This window comes from Thunnus albacares, chromosome 10 (genome assembly GCF_914725855.1).
Source record: "Thunnus albacares chromosome 10, fThuAlb1.1, whole genome shotgun sequence".
Taxonomy (NCBI): Eukaryota; Metazoa; Chordata; class Actinopteri; order Scombriformes; family Scombridae; genus Thunnus; species Thunnus albacares.
The window spans coordinates 3,569,146-3,584,166 of record NC_058115.1 but is presented as its reverse complement, the minus strand read 5'-3'; the positions used below and the strand labels follow the sequence as shown (position 1 = coordinate 3,584,166).

General features: G+C 49.3%; 11 non-coding genes and 2 pseudogenes across 11 annotated transcripts; all 13 read right to left on the bottom strand.

The window, feature by feature from the left end:
- Positions 1–500: 500 nt before the first annotated feature.
- LOC122991223 lies at positions 501–691 on the bottom strand. Its single transcript, XR_006405639.1, has one exon. It is a non-coding gene; the product is annotated as a U2 spliceosomal RNA (small nuclear RNA).
- Positions 692–867: 176 nt separating this feature from the next.
- Positions 868–983, bottom strand: LOC122991281. Its single transcript, XR_006405686.1, has one exon. It is a non-coding gene; the product is annotated as a U5 spliceosomal RNA (small nuclear RNA).
- A 533-nt stretch (positions 984–1,516) lies between these two features.
- LOC122991222 lies at positions 1,517–1,707 on the bottom strand. The gene has a single exon (XR_006405638.1). It is a non-coding gene; the product is annotated as a U2 spliceosomal RNA (small nuclear RNA).
- A 176-nt stretch (positions 1,708–1,883) lies between these two features.
- On the bottom strand, positions 1,884–1,999 carry LOC122991280. Its single transcript, XR_006405685.1, has one exon. It is a non-coding gene; the product is annotated as a U5 spliceosomal RNA (small nuclear RNA).
- A 533-nt stretch (positions 2,000–2,532) lies between these two features.
- LOC122991221 lies at positions 2,533–2,723 on the bottom strand. The gene has a single exon (XR_006405637.1). It is a non-coding gene; the product is annotated as a U2 spliceosomal RNA (small nuclear RNA).
- A 176-nt stretch (positions 2,724–2,899) lies between these two features.
- Positions 2,900–3,015, bottom strand: LOC122991279. The gene has a single exon (XR_006405684.1). It is a non-coding gene; the product is annotated as a U5 spliceosomal RNA (small nuclear RNA).
- Positions 3,016–3,548: 533 nt separating this feature from the next.
- On the bottom strand, positions 3,549–3,739 carry LOC122991219. Its single transcript, XR_006405635.1, has one exon. It is a non-coding gene; the product is annotated as a U2 spliceosomal RNA (small nuclear RNA).
- A 176-nt stretch (positions 3,740–3,915) lies between these two features.
- LOC122991278 lies at positions 3,916–4,031 on the bottom strand. The gene has a single exon (XR_006405683.1). It is a non-coding gene; the product is annotated as a U5 spliceosomal RNA (small nuclear RNA).
- Positions 4,032–4,558: 527 nt separating this feature from the next.
- Positions 4,559–4,749, bottom strand: LOC122991218. The gene has a single exon (XR_006405634.1). It is a non-coding gene; the product is annotated as a U2 spliceosomal RNA (small nuclear RNA).
- A 176-nt stretch (positions 4,750–4,925) lies between these two features.
- On the bottom strand, positions 4,926–5,041 carry LOC122991276. Its single transcript, XR_006405680.1, has one exon. It is a non-coding gene; the product is annotated as a U5 spliceosomal RNA (small nuclear RNA).
- A 522-nt stretch (positions 5,042–5,563) lies between these two features.
- Positions 5,564–5,737, bottom strand: LOC122991255 (annotated as a pseudogene).
- A 5,802-nt stretch (positions 5,738–11,539) lies between these two features.
- Positions 11,540–11,655, bottom strand: LOC122991275. The gene has a single exon (XR_006405679.1). It is a non-coding gene; the product is annotated as a U5 spliceosomal RNA (small nuclear RNA).
- A 522-nt stretch (positions 11,656–12,177) lies between these two features.
- LOC122991253 lies at positions 12,178–12,351 on the bottom strand (annotated as a pseudogene).
- Positions 12,352–15,021: the final 2,670 nt, after the last annotated feature.

Here is a 15,021-nt window from a genome sequence, read left to right as displayed (position 1 = left end):
CCCAGTCGTCCCAGTCACCACCTTCACGGTGAGGCTCCCTTGGCTTGCCACGTACCAAATCCCAGGCCACACCCGTTTCCCCCATCACGGGCTCTATCCGATCGCAATGCTGAGATATTAAGGGCTGGCTGTCAGACGCAGGCTACCAAAACACAGAAATACTCAGGCGCCCGCATGCGCTCCATGGCTCCAGCAGGGAAGACGCAGCGCAGATCCAAGGGCTATTTTGGACCTATCGCAGCGCACGGCGACTTTCCCTCTTTGTCATGTTTGTCTGTCAACCAGACGTGCAAATCTCACGTTGTACGCTGCACTTTTGCCCCAGTTGTCATAGCTGACATATATACGCTCATTTGAGATGGGGAGCGTCATAAAGGCTGCTTTTCCACTCTCCCAAGCCATAAACGCTGCTGCCATCCGCTTTGACTGACGACAGTGACAGCTTGCACGCTGAGCCCTGCCGCTTTCCTCCGAGCACTTGGCTTTCCACAAAGCAAAGAGAAGGGTGCACCGTTCCCGGCGGCACTGCAATACCGGGTCGATGCGTGGAGTGAACGGAGCAAGCCCCTCTTTCAGCTCCAGGTGCTAAAAATCCGTTTAATACTTTGTCCCCGTATAGAGGACATATCAGATATTAAACTGATAAGAACAGATACTACACTTGATCTTAGCCAAAAGGCCGAGAAGCGATGAACCCCTGCGGTCTGCCGCCCGTGGTGCCCTCCTGCACAGGTCTCGCTCGTCGCGGCGCAGTCGTTTCAAACGGCTCCAAGAACGACTTGTGCTTAGCTGCTCCGCCCAGGTGCTCCTTGACGCAGCCGCACGCCTCGTTGACGACAGCTGCTTGGCTTTTCACAAACACACGAGGCTCTGCCAAACTGCAAAGCCTGCCAAAAATAGGTTTAACTCGTGGGTGTTCCTCTCCACGGAAGTCTTTAGTAAAAGGCGAAAGACTTGTACGTTATGAAGAGAAACCAGAGTAAGTACGGCCCGCTCCTCAACAGCAGCCCAAAGACCCCAGTCGTCCCAGTCACCACCTTCACGGTGAGGCTCCCTTGGCTTGCCACGTACCAAATCCCAGGCCACACCCGTTTCCCCCATCACGGGCTCTATCCGATCGCAATGCTGAGATATTAAGGGCTGGCTGTCAGACGCAGGCTACCAAAACACAGAAATACTCAGGCGCCCGCATGCGCTCCATGGCTCCAGCAGGGAAGACGCAGCGCAGATCCAAGGGCTATTTTGGACCTATCGCAGCGCACGGCGACTTTCCCTCTTTGTCATGTTTGTCTGTCAACCAGACGTGCAAATCTCACGTTGTACGCTGCACTTTTGCCCCAGTTGTCATAGCTGACATATATACGCTCATTTGAGATGGGGAGCGTCATAAAGGCTGCTTTTCCACTCTCCCAAGCCATAAACGCTGCTGCCATCCGCTTTGACTGACGACAGTGACAGCTTGCACGCTGAGCCCTGCCGCTTTCCTCCGAGCACTTGGCTTTCCACAAAGCAAAGAGAAGGGTGCACCGTTCCCGGCGGCACTGCAATACCGGGTCGATGCGTGGAGTGAACGGAGCAAGCCCCTCTTTCAGCTCCAGGTGCTAAAAATCCGTTTAATACTTTGTCCCCGTATAGAGGACATATCAGATATTAAACTGATAAGAACAGATACTACACTTGATCTTAGCCAAAAGGCCGAGAAGCGATGAACCCTTGCGGTCTGCCGCCCGTGGTGCCCTCCTGCACAGGTCTCGCTCGTCGCGGCGCAGTCGTTTCAAACGGCTCCAAGAACGACTTGTGCTTAGCGGCTCCGCCCAGGTGCTCCTTGACGCAGCCGCACGCCTCCTTGAGGACAGCTGCTTGGCTTTTCACAAACACACGAGGCTCTGCCAAACTGCAAAGCCTGCCAAAAATAGGTTTAACTCGTGGGTGTTCCTCTCCACGGAAGTCTTTAGTAAAAGGCGAAAGACTTGTACGTTATGAAGAGAAACCAGAGTAAGTACGGCCCGCTCCTCAACAGCAGCCCAAAGACCCCAGTCGTCCCAGTCACCACCTTCACGGTGAGGCTCCCTTGGCTTGCCACGTACCAAATCCCAGGCCACACCCGTTTCCCCCATCACGGGCTCTATCCGATCGCAATGCTGAGATATTAAGGGCTGGCTGTCAGACGCAGGCTACCAAAACACAGAAATACTCAGGCGCCCGCATGCGCTCCATGGCTCCAGCAGGGAAGACGCAGCGCAGATCCAAGGGCTATTTTGGACCTATCGCAGCGCACGGCGACTTTCCCTCTTTGTCATGTTTGTCTGTCAACCAGACGTGCAAATCTCACGTTGTACGCTGCACTTTTGCCCCAGTTGTCATAGCTGACATATATACGCTCATTTGAGATGGGGAGCGTCATAAAGGCTGCTTTTCCACTCTCCCAAGCCATAAACGCTGCTGCCATCCGCTTTGACTGACGACAGTGACAGCTTGCACGCTGAGCCCTGCCGCTTTCCTCCGAGCACTTGGCTTTCCACAAAGCAAAGAGAAGGGTGCACCGTTCCCGGCGGCACTGCAATACCGGGTCGATGCGTGGAGTGAACGGAGCAAGCCCCTCTTTCAGCTCCAGGTGCTAAAAATCCGTTTAATACTTTGTCCCCGTATAGAGGACATATCAGATATTAAACTGATAAGAACAGATACTACACTTGATCTTAGCCAAAAGGCCGAGAAGCGATGAACCCTTGCGGTCTGCCGCCCGTGGTGCCCTCCTGCACAGGTCTCGCTCGTCGCGGCGCAGTCGTTTCAAACGGCTCCAAGAACGACTTGTGCTTAGCGGCTCCGCCCAGGTGCTCCTTGACGCAGCCGCACGCCTCCTTGAGGACAGCTGCTTGGCTTTTCACAAACACACGAGGCTCTGCCAAACTGCAAAGCCTGCCAAAAATAGGTTTAACTCGTGGGTGTTCCTCTCCACGGAAGTCTTTAGTAAAAGGCGAAAGACTTGTACGTTATGAAGAGAAACCAGAGTAAGTACGGCCCGCTCCTCAACAGCAGCCCAAAGACCCCAGTCGTCCCAGTCACCACCTTCACGGTGAGGCTCCCTTGGCTTGCCACGTACCAAATCCCAGGCCACACCCGTTTCCCCCATCACGGGCTCTATCCGATCGCAATGCTGAGATATTAAGGGCTGGCTGTCAGACGCAGGCTACCAAAACACAGAAATACTCAGGCGCCCGCATGCGCTCCATGGCTCCAGCAGGGAAGACGCAGCGCAGATCCAAGGGCTATTTTGGACCTATCGCAGCGCACGGCGACTTTCCCTCTTTGTCATGTTTGTCTGTCAACCAGACGTGCAAATCTCACGTTGTACGCTGCACTTTTGCCCCAGTTGTCATAGCTGACATATATACGCTCATTTGAGATGGGGAGCGTCATAAAGGCTGCTTTTCCACTCTCCCAAGCCATAAACGCTGCTGCCATCCGCTTTGACTGACGACAGTGACAGCTTGCACGCTGAGCCCTGCCGCTTTCCTCCGAGCACTTGGCTTTCCACAAAGCAAAGAGAAGGGTGCACCGTTCCCGGCGGCACTGCAATACCGGGTCGATGCGTGGAGTGAACGGAGCAAGCCCCTCTTTCAGCTCCAGGTGCTAAAAATCCGTTTAATACTTTGTCCCCGTATAGAGGACATATCAGATATTAAACTGATAAGAACAGATACTACACTTGATCTTAGCCAAAAGGCCGAGAAGCGATGAACCCTTGCGGTCTGCCGCCCGTGGTGCCCTCCTGCACAGGTCTCGCTCGTCGCGGCGCAGTTGTTTCAAACGGCTCCAAGAACGACTTGTGCTTAGCGGCTCCGCCCAGGTGCTCCTTGACGCAGCCGCACGCCTCGTTGACGACAGCTGCTTGGCTTTTCACAAACACACGAGGCTCTGCCAAACTGCAAAGCCTGCCAAAAATAGGTTTAACTCGTGGGTGTTCCTCTCCACGGAAGTCTTTAGTAAAAGGCGAAAGACTTGTACGTTATGAAGAGAAACCAGAGTAAGTACGGCCCGCTCCTCAACAGCAGCCCAAAGACCCCAGTCGTCCCAGTCACCACCTTCACGGTGAGGCTCCCTTGGCTTGCCCAAATCCCAGGCCACACCCGTTTCCCCCATCACGGGCTCTATCCGATCGCAATGCTGAGATATTAAGGGCTGGCTGTCAGACGCAGGCTACCAAAACACAGAAATACTCAGGCGCCCGCATGCGCTCCATGGCTCCAGCAGGGAAGACGCAGCGCAGATCCAAGGGCTATTTTGGACCTATCGCAGCGCACGGCGACTTTCCCTCTTTGTCATGTTTGTCTGTCAACCAGACGTGCAAATCTCACGTTGTACGCTGCACTTTTGCCCCAGTTGTCATAGCTGACATATATACGCTCATTTGAGATGGGGAGCGTCATAAAGGCTGCTTTTCCACTCTCCCAAGCCATAAACGCTGCTGCCATCCGCTTTGACTGACGACAGTGACAGCTTGCACGCTGAGCCCTGCCGCTTTCCTCCGAGCACTTGGCTTTCCACAAAGCAAAGAGAAGGGTGCACCGTTCCCGGCGGCACTGCAATACCGGGTCGATGCGTGGAGTGAACGGAGCAAGCCCCTCTTTCAGCTCCAGGTGCTAAAAATCCGTTTAATACTTTGTCCCCGTATAGAGGACATATCAGATATTAAACTGATAAGAACAGATACTACACTTGATCTTAGCCAAAAGGCCGAGAAGCGATGAACCCTTGCGGTCTGCCGCCCGTGGTGCCCTCCTGCACAGGTCTCGCTCGTCGCGGCGCAGTCGTTTCAAACGGCTCCAAGAACGACTTGTGCTTAGCGGCTCCGCCCAGGTGCTCCTTGACGCAGCCGCACGCCTCGTTGACGACAGCTGCTTGGCTTTTCACAAACACACGAGGCTCTGCCAAACTGCAAAGCCTGCCAAAAATAGGTTTAACTCGTGGGTGTTCCTCTCCACGGAAGTCTTTAGTAAAAGGCGAAAGACTTGTACGTTATGAAGAGAAACCAGAGTAAGTACGGCCCGCTCCTCAACAGCAGCCCAAAGACCCCAGTCGTCCCAGTCACCACCTTCACGGTGAGGCTCCCTTGGCTTGCCACGTACCAAATCCCAGGCCACACCCGTTTCCCCCATCACGGGCTCTATCCGATCGCAATGCTGAGATATTAAGGGCTGGCTGTCAGACGCAGTCTACCAAAACACAGAAATACTCAGGCGCCCGCATGCGCTCCATGGCTCCAGCAGGGAAGATCCAAGGGCTATTTTGGACCTATCGCAGCGCACGGCGACTTTCCCTCTTTGTCATGTTTGTCTGTCAACCAGACGTGCAAATCTCACGTTGTACGCTGCACTTTTGCCCCAGTTGTCATAGCTGACATATATACGCTCATTTGAGATGGGGAGCGTCATAAAGGCTGCTTTTCCACTCTCCCAAGCCATAAACGCTGCTGCCATCCGCTTTGACTGACGACAGTGACAGCTTGCACGCTGAGCCCTGCCGCTTTCCTCCGAGCACTTGGCTTTCCACAAAGCAAAGAGAAGGGTGCACCGTTCCCGGCGGCACTGCAATACCGGGTCGATGCGTGGAGTGAACGGAGCAAGCCCCTCTTTCAGCTCCAGGTGCTAAAAATCCGTTTAATACTTTGTCCCCATATAGAGGACATATCAGATATTAAACTGATAAGAACAGATTTTCTTTCGAAAAAATTTATTGACACTCATTTCAAACACATTTCATTAAAGTTGTTCATATTCATGACATAAAAGTTACCTTGAAAATGCAATTCATAAATAAATAAATAAATAAATCAGTGTGATCTGTAAAACCACATTTAAAACAATAAAACTTTTGTTTTAAGAGGTATTACAGATAAAACCAGCATTGTCACAGGTAAAAGCCATTCATAAAACACTTCTCATGTGGATGACAGTATGTTTTGAGTGTCCATTTTAAAAGTCTTTAAAAAGGAGTGCATTTCGTTAAGATGTTTTTGCCAGGTCCTTCTTTGTGCAGGAGCGCAGTGAGTCCCTACCAAGGGTAACTCATTCCGCTCTCCCAAACAACGGGTCTCTCGGGATCCTGTCGTGGTGCTCAGAGGAGACTCTCACCCTGATGCTCCTTCCCACCTGCCTCACCCGGAGAGCCAGGCCGCCGCTGCTTTGACCTTTTTGCGTGTAGCTCCGGCTCCTTCCTCCGAATGGGCACAGAGGCGATGCTTCTTTGTGGCTGTGTCCTAGGCCCGCCGCCAGCAGCTCCGGCCGCTTGGGCCGTGGCTGCGGCCATCCGGATCACAGCCACGGGAGGGATCTGCATGTGCTTTCTTACCAGCAAGTTTCTGGAGGTCCACATGGCGTCTTTGATGGCAGCTAGGGTGAGCCACTGCTTGGCAAAGTCATTCTTTTTTATCGCTGTTTGGCTCACCCCATAGAGCACTAGTTGTGCTGTGAGGACCTCCCTTGCTGGCAAGTACGGGAATTGTAAGGAGCCGGCTGTTGCCCACTGGTCTACGGCAGCACTGCACTCCCAGAGCAGATGCCTCACTGACTCAGGCGCGCCACAACCAGGTCGGGGGCAGGTTGAGAGCGTTGACATGCCCCGGGAGTGCATAACGGACCTGACTGGGAGGATCTCATGAGCCACCATCCATGACAGGTCCCGGAGTCTGTTTGAAAGAGCGGAATGGTTGACGTTGCGCCAAACTGTCGAGGGCTCGCCGAATGCGAGCCCGCGCACTGGACTCACTGGTTCCCGCTCCTGCACAACAAAAATCAGAGACCGATGGTTAGTTAAAATATGCAACTCCTCCTGCTCCAAGTTAAAATGCTTTAAAAACGTCTGGATAAAAGCATAAACCGGTGGCAGGTTAAAAGACACAGGCACTTTAAGATCTGTGGGTAAAAACTTCATCTTTCTGAGGTAAGATCCCATCCAGAATCGCGTCATTGCTTTTGTCTTGGGGTTTCCGGATGGGTCTGTAGCTATTTTGAGGTGCAGTGTTGTGTATCTACTTCCTAAAAACAGATATAGATCGGGCACTCCTTTTCCTCCTTTTTCTTTTGGCTTCTTCATGATCTCTCTTCTTAGCCTTTCCCACTTCGAGCCCCACAGAAAATAAAAGATGGCTCGGTCCAGATCTAAAAGCACTCTCCTAGGTGGGATAAAAACAGAACTGATCAGTAAAAGCAAAGGTAAAATCACTGCTTTAATGATTAAAACCTTTCCTTCAATGGTCAGTCCTCTAAGTCCCCAGTACCCTAGTCTTTGCCGTACTTTCCCTACCACGTCTGGCCAATTTGTTCTACCTCCCCCTTCCCTGTCAAATTTAATCCCCAGTATTTTCTGGTCAGTCTGGGTCATAGTCAAAGGGAGTCCTGTCGTCTCAGTCGCTGTCCATGGTCCATAAAACTGGGCTTGGGTCTTGCCTCTGTTTAATTTAGACCCAGAGGCCCGTCCAAACCAGTCAGTCAAGTCCAGCGTCCTGTTGACAGATAAAAGGTCAGTGCATAAAATGTTCACGTCGTCCATATATAAAACACACTTGGTGACAAGTCCCCCGCTCCCTGGAACTCCCACCCCATTGATTCGTTGGTCCCTTCTCAAGACCTGTGCCAGTGGTTCTATACAGGTGACATAGAGGAGGGCAGATAACGGACAACCCTGACGGACGCCGCAGTTGATATCGACTGCTTTTGTCAGATGCCCGTTAACAACGAATTTGCTGGTAATGCCCCGGTACAGCAATCCCACCCAAGCTACAAACCTCTCTGGGAACCCCATTTTTAGCAGTACCTGGAAAAGGTACTGGTGCGAGACCCGATCAAAGGCTTTCTCAAAATCTAGATTGAGTACTACTAGCCGGATGTTTCTGTCTCTCGCGTAACAGATGGTGTCTCGGATCAGTACGAGGCTGTCGGTGATCTTCCTCCCCGGGATGGCACAGGCTTGATCCAGGTGAATCACCTCTTCTAAAACCAAGGACATACGTGATGCTAAAACTTTACTAAAAAGTTTGCAGTCAAAATTTAAAAGTGTGATAGGTCTCCAGTTCTTCAGGTCAGTCTTGTCTTTCTTTTTGTGAAGAAGAGTCACTATCCCTACTCTAAAACTGTCAGGAAGTCGGTAAAAACGCTCAAAATCCATAAAAACAGTAAGCAAGTCAGGTGCTAAAATGTCCCAAAAAGTCAAATAAAATTCCAAGGGAAGTCCATCTTGTCCTGGGGACTTCCCTTTCTTAAAACTCATAAGACATTTATTTAACTCAAAAATACTAAAATCTTGGGATAAAAGCACACTGTCCTTTACTGTGTTTTCAATGAATTTTAAGACTTCAGTCATGGTGTCCATTTCAATGTTTTTTTCCTTGTACAATTCTCCATAAAAATTTTCAACCGTTTCATTAATCTCTTCCATTGTGTTAGCCGTGCACCCATTGTCTTTTCTTAGTTTTAAAATGTTCCCCCCTTTATTTAAAATTTTCTTGAAGAAATATCGAGTGCACTTCTCCCCCTCTTCTATTTCCCGTTCCCTGCTCCTTAAAATGACACCCTTACTTTTTATTTCTGCTAAAACCAACATCTCTGTTTTAATTTGTTTAATCTCCTCATTAAAATCCATTCCATTTTGATTTAGTTTAAAATAGCGCTGTAGTCTTTTTTGCAGTCCCATCATGCGTCTGTCTTCTTTACTCTTTTTTCTCTTACCTGCTTTTCTGAAGAAAGTCTGGGTCTTTCCCTTCACCATTTCCCACCAGTGTGCACGTGAATCGTAAAAGTCTTGAAGGGTCTGCCACTCTTGGTACTGCTCCCTGTATTGACTAATGAGCTCCTTATCTTCTAACAGGGAGCAGTTGAGTTTCCACAGACCACTTCCTAATGTCACACCCGAAGAGAGTGAAAGGGTGCAGGAAAGCATTAGGTGATCGGAGAAGAAAACAGGGGTCAATCTAGCATCGGTTGGTGGGCAGTCCCGTGTAAAAATGTAGTCGATGCGAGAGGCTCTGGTGCCATCACCACTGAACCAGGTGAAGCCTTCCTCTCTGGGATGCATGGTTTTAAAACAGTCCTGGAGTTTAAAATCCTTGCAAATGCCCTGTAATAAAACCGATGTTTTATCCACTTTAAAATTATCCCCTGCTCCCTTCCTATCATTTCTACTTAAAATACAGTTAAAATCACCCCCTACAACTAATGGTACCCTACCTAGCATGTGGAACTGCAGGTCTTCTAAAAGGTCATACCTGTCATTCTTCTCATTAAAGCCATAAATATTTAAAAGGTTAAAATCCTGTCCCATAAAAGTCAAATGTGTTAAAAGTGCCCGACCGTCTCTCACCACAGTGCTGCCCTTCACCAGAACTTGAGGATTTTTTATTAAAATGGCCACTCCATCGTTCTTGTTTTGATTTGACCCGCTCCATATTGATGCTTTTGGCCACATATTCTCCCACTGTCTGTACTGTTTTAAAAACGGTAGGCCACATTCCTGTATTAAAAACACATCTGACTTAAAAGAATGAAGGAAGGATAAAACACTTTGGGCTCTAACTCTCGACTTCACACTTCTCACATTGATGGTTGAGAAGGTGAGTGTCATGAGTATGGTTAAAAACAACAGGTATGAAATTTTAAAAGACTAAAAAGGAGATTAAAACATTAAAATACCTTTAAAAAGCAAAACAAATGTTAGGCAATTTCTTGTGAATGTAGCTCTTCCTTCACTCCCACTGGTGAAGAGTGAAGGGGTTGAGCTCCATTCCCCGATCGGACTCTGGGGGTTGGCCTTGGACACAGTGTCGCATTTAATTTTGAGTCTCTAGGGGTTGATTGCAGAGCTATTGTTAAAAACGAGACCTCATTTGGTGAACTGGAGGGGAAGACTCTGGGTTCCTCCACAGATGAACTGTCTGAGAAAATCCCAACTCTTCCCCTCTTCTCTGAGACTACAGGAGACTCAGAGGACAATTCTGATGCAGGCCTCTTTGATTGCTGGGCTGCGGGGAGGGGGGCATCCTCGCTGTCTTCTTGTGATTGGACTTCTTCACATTCAGAGCTAGCTCCGCCCTCTGCCTGCATCACCCCATCCTCCACAGAACTCTCCACTGGTGGGGCTGTTGCAGGCCCCTCCCCCACTCCCGCCTCACCTGATTCCTCTCCTCCAATCACAGGATTTGGCGGGAGATTTGAATTTTCCTGCCCAGCCTCTTCTGGTAGCTCTCTTAACAGTTCAGCTTGTCCGCCATTTTTTACATTTTCCATTTGCTTTGCTGCCTTCAATTTGTTGGCAAAAGACTTGGGGCAATCTCTGAAGAGGTGGTTTGATTCTCCACAAAGATTACACCGTCTGCCATTGGAGCACTCCTCAAAGGTGTGCCCAATTTCTCTACATTTCCCACAAACAATCTGCTGGCATGCTTCTGCCAGGTGCCCATGCTCACCACACTTGCGGCAGAGCTTGGGCTGACCCTGGTAGTGAATATAGCCCCTGTTTTCTCCCAGAACTACCATGGATGGCAGATGTTTCAAGCCCTGGAAGCCTTGGGGGTCCTGCCATTGTTGGATGGGGACCCTCCAAGCGCAATTCCAGATGCCATCCTCATCTCTCACTTTGGTAGCCTGGCCTTTTACAGTGCAATATCTCCCCAGCCACAAACAAATGTCCTCTGCATTCACTGTCTCATTGAACATCCTAACAATAACCGTTTTCAAAGCATTATCAGTCAGTTTCTCAACATTGAAAGCAGAAAACTGGGGTTTCACATTTTCAAAGCGTGTCCAGAACTCTCTTAGCAAAACAGCAGATCGAAAGCTTACATCAAAGCCTTTGTTGTTTGGCAAGGTCAATATACAATTCAGGTCCTCTGGTTTAAAGTTCAATGTTTTCTGAACTAGCTTCCGGGAAAAGTCTAGTCTTGACATCCCTAGAAGCTTTCCATCTCTCTCTTGGGAGATAAAACGGACACTGTGGTGCCTCCGCATGCCGGCATGGGGGGCCGACATGGTGGAGGCACCACAACTTAAAACAACTAAAAGCAACTAAAACCTTTAAAAGTGCAAATAAATGACCAACCAACCAAAGTAAAGGAAAATAAAAGAGACTTACCTTTCTGTTTGGCTTGGTCAAGGTGTTACTTACCGCAGAGTACAGTTAGACAGTCCTCTGAGCCAATGAATTCCTATTTGTGTAAGATGTACAACTACAAATGGAGTTGAAATACTTAACACTAGGAATGAAGAGAATATCCTCCCAAGCAGTAGTAAGAAATTAATGCCACAACAGGCAAGAATTTTTACCACCAACAGGAGGCGACCGCAGTCTTAGCCAAAAGGCCGAGAAGCGATGAACCCCTGCGGTCTGCCGCCCGTGGTGCCCTCCTGCACAGGTCTCGCTCGTCGCGGCGCAGTCGTTTCAAACGGCTCCAAGAACGACTTGTGCTTAGCGGCTCCGCCCAGGTGCTCCTTGACGCAGCCGCACGCCTCGTTGACGACAGCTGCTTGGCTTTTCACAAACACACGAGGCTCTGCCAAACTGCAAAGCCTGCCAAAAATAGGTTTAACTCGTGGGTGTTCCTCTCCACGGAAGTCTTTAGTAAAAGGCGAAAGACTTGTACGTTATGAAGAGAAACCAGAGTAAGTACGGCCCGCTCCTCAACAGCAGCCCAAAGACCCCAGTCGTCCCAGTCACCACCTTCACGGTGAGGCTCCCTTGGCTTGCCACGTACCAAATCCCAGGCCACACCCGTTTCCCCCATCACGGGCTCTATCCGATCGCAATGCTGAGATATTAAGGGCTGGCTGTCAGACGCAGGCTACCAAAACACAGAAATACTCAGGCGCCCGCATGCGCTCCATGGCTCCAGCAGGGAAGATCCAAGGGCTATTTTGGACCTATCGCAGCGCACGGCGACTTTCCCTCTTTGTCATGTTTGTCTGTCAACCAGACGTGCAAATCTCACGTTGTACGCTGCACTTTTGCCCCAGTTGTCATAGCTGACATATATACGCTCATTTGAGATGGGGAGCGTCATAAAGGCTGCTTTTCCACTCTCCCAAGCCATAAACGCTGCTGCCATCCGCTTTGACTGACGACAGTGACAGCTTGCACGCTGAGCCCTGCCGCTTTCCTCCGAGCACTTGGCTTTCCACAAAGCAAAGAGAAGGGTGCACCGTTCCCGGCGGCACTGCAATACCGGGTCGATGCGTGGAGTGAACGGAGCAAGCCCCTCTTTCAGCTCCAGGTGCTAAAAATCCGTTTAATACTTTGTCCCCATATAGAGGACATATCAGATATTAAACTGATAAGAACAGATTTTCTTTCGAAAAAATTTATTGACACTCATTTCAAACACATTTCATTAAAGTTGTTCATATTCATGACATAAAAGTTACCTTGAAAATGCAATTCATAAATAAATAAATAAATAAATCAGTGTGATCTGTAAAACCACATTTAAAACAATAAAACTTTTGTTTTAAGAGGTATTACAGATAAAACCAGCATTGTCACAGGTAAAAGCCATTCATAAAACACTTCTCATGTGGATGACAGTATGTTTTGAGTGTCCATTTTAAAAGTCTTTAAAAAGGAGTGCATTTCGTTAAGATGTTTTTGCCAGGTCCTTCTTTGTGCAGGAGCGCAGTGAGTCCCTACCAAGGGTAACTCATTCCGCTCTCCCAAACAACGGGTCTCTCGGGATCCTGTCGTGGTGCTCAGAGGAGACTCTCACCCTGATGCTCCTTCCCACCTGCCTCACCCGGAGAGCCAGGCCGCCGCTGCTTTGACCTTTTTGCGTGTAGCTCCGGCTCCTTCCTCCGAATGGGCACAGAGGCGATGCTTCTTTGTGGCTGTGTCCTAGGCCCGCCGCCAGCAGCTCCGGCCGCTTGGGCCGTGGCTGCGGCCATCCGGATCACAGCCACGGGAGGGATCTGCATGTGCTTTCTTACCAGCAAGTTTCTGGAGGTCCACATGGCGTCTTTGATGGCAGCTAGGGTGAGCCACTGCTTGGCAAAGTCATTCTTTTTTATCGCTGTTTGGCTCACCCCATAGAGCACTAGTTGTGCTGTGAGGACCTCCCTTGCTGGCAAGTACGGGAATTGTAAGGAGCCGGCTGTTGCCCACTGGTCTACGGCAGCACTGCACTCCCAGAGCAGATGCCTCACCGACTCAGGCGCGCCACAACCAGGTCGGGGGCAGGTTGAGAGCGTTGACATGCCCCGGGAGTGCATAACGGACCTGACTGGGAGGATCTCATGAGCCACCATCCATGACAGGTCCCGGAGTCTGTTTGAAAGAGCGGAATGGTTGACGTTGCGCCAAACTGTCGAGGGCTCGCCGAATGCGAGCCCGCGCACTGGACTCACTGGTTCCCGCTCCTGCACAACAAAAATCAGAGACCGATGGTTAGTTAAAATATGCAACTCCTCCTGCTCCAAGTTAAAATGCTTTAAAAACGTCTGGATAAAAGCATAAACCGGTGGCAGGTTAAAAGACACAGGCACTTTAAGATCTGTGGGTAAAAACTTCATCTTTCTGAGGTAAGATCCCATCCAGAATCGCGTCATTGCTTTTGTCTTGGGGTTTCCGGATGGGTCTGTAGCTATTTTGAGGTGCAGTGTTGTGTATCTACTTCCTAAAAACAGATATAGATCGGGCACTCCTTTTCCTCCTTTTTCTTTTGGCTTCTTCATGATCTCTCTTCTTAGCCTTTCCCACTTCGAGCCCCACAGAAAATAAAAGATGGCTCGGTCCAGATCTAAAAGCACTCTCCTAGGTGGGATAAAAACAGAACTGATCAGTAAAAGCAAAGGTAAAATCACTGCTTTAATGATTAAAACCTTTCCTTCAATGGTCAGTCCTCTAAGTCCCCAGTACCCTAGTCTTTGCCGTACTTTCCCTACCACGTCTGGCCAATTTGTTCTACCTCCCCCTTCCCTGTCAAATTTAATCCCCAGTATTTTCTGGTCAGTCTGGGTCATAGTCAAAGGGAGTCCTGTCGTCTCAGTCGCTGTCCATGGTCCATAAAACTGGGCTTGGGTCTTGCCTCTGTTTAATTTAGACCCAGAGGCCCGTCCAAACCAGTCAGTCAAGTCCAGCGTCCTGTTGACAGATAAAAGGTCAGTGCATAAAATGTTCACGTCGTCCATATATAAAACACACTTGGTGACAAGTCCCCCGCTCCCTGGAACTCCCACCCCATTGATTCGTTGGTCCCTTCTCAAGACCTGTGCCAGTGGTTCTATACAGGTGACATAGAGGAGGGCAGATAACGGACAACCCTGACGGACGCCGCAGTTGATATCGACTGCTTTTGTCAGATGCCCGTTAACAACGAATTTGCTGGTAATGCCCCGGTACAGCAATCCCACCCAAGCTACAAACCTCTCTGGGAACCCCATTTTTAGCAGTACCTGGAAAAGGTACTGGTGCGAGACCCGATCAAAGGCTTTCTCAAAATCTAGATTGAGTACTACTAGCCGGATGTTTCTGTCTCTCGCGTAACAGATGGTGTCTCGGATCAGTACGAGGCTGTCGGTGATCTTCCTTCCCGGGATGGCACAGGCTTGATCCGGGTGAATCACCTCTTCTAAAACCAAGGACATACGTGATGCTAAAACTTTACTAAAAAGTTTGCAGTCAAAATTTAAAAGTGTGATAGGTCTCCAGTTCTTCAGGTCAGTCTTGTCTTTCTTTTTGTGAAGAAGAGTCACTATCCCTACTCTAAAACTGTCAGGAAGTCGGTAAAAACGCTCAAAATCCATAAAAACAGTAAGCAAGTCAGGTGCTAAAATGTCCCAAAAAGTCAAATAAAATTCCAAGGGAAGTCCATCTTGTCCTGGGGACTTCCCTTTCTTAAAACTCATAAGACATTTATTTAACTCAAAAATACTAAAATCTTGGGATAAAAGCACACTGTCCTTTACTGTGTTTTCAATGAATTTTAAGACTTCAGTCATGGTGTCCATTTCAATGTTTTTTTCCTTGTACAATTCTCCATAAAAA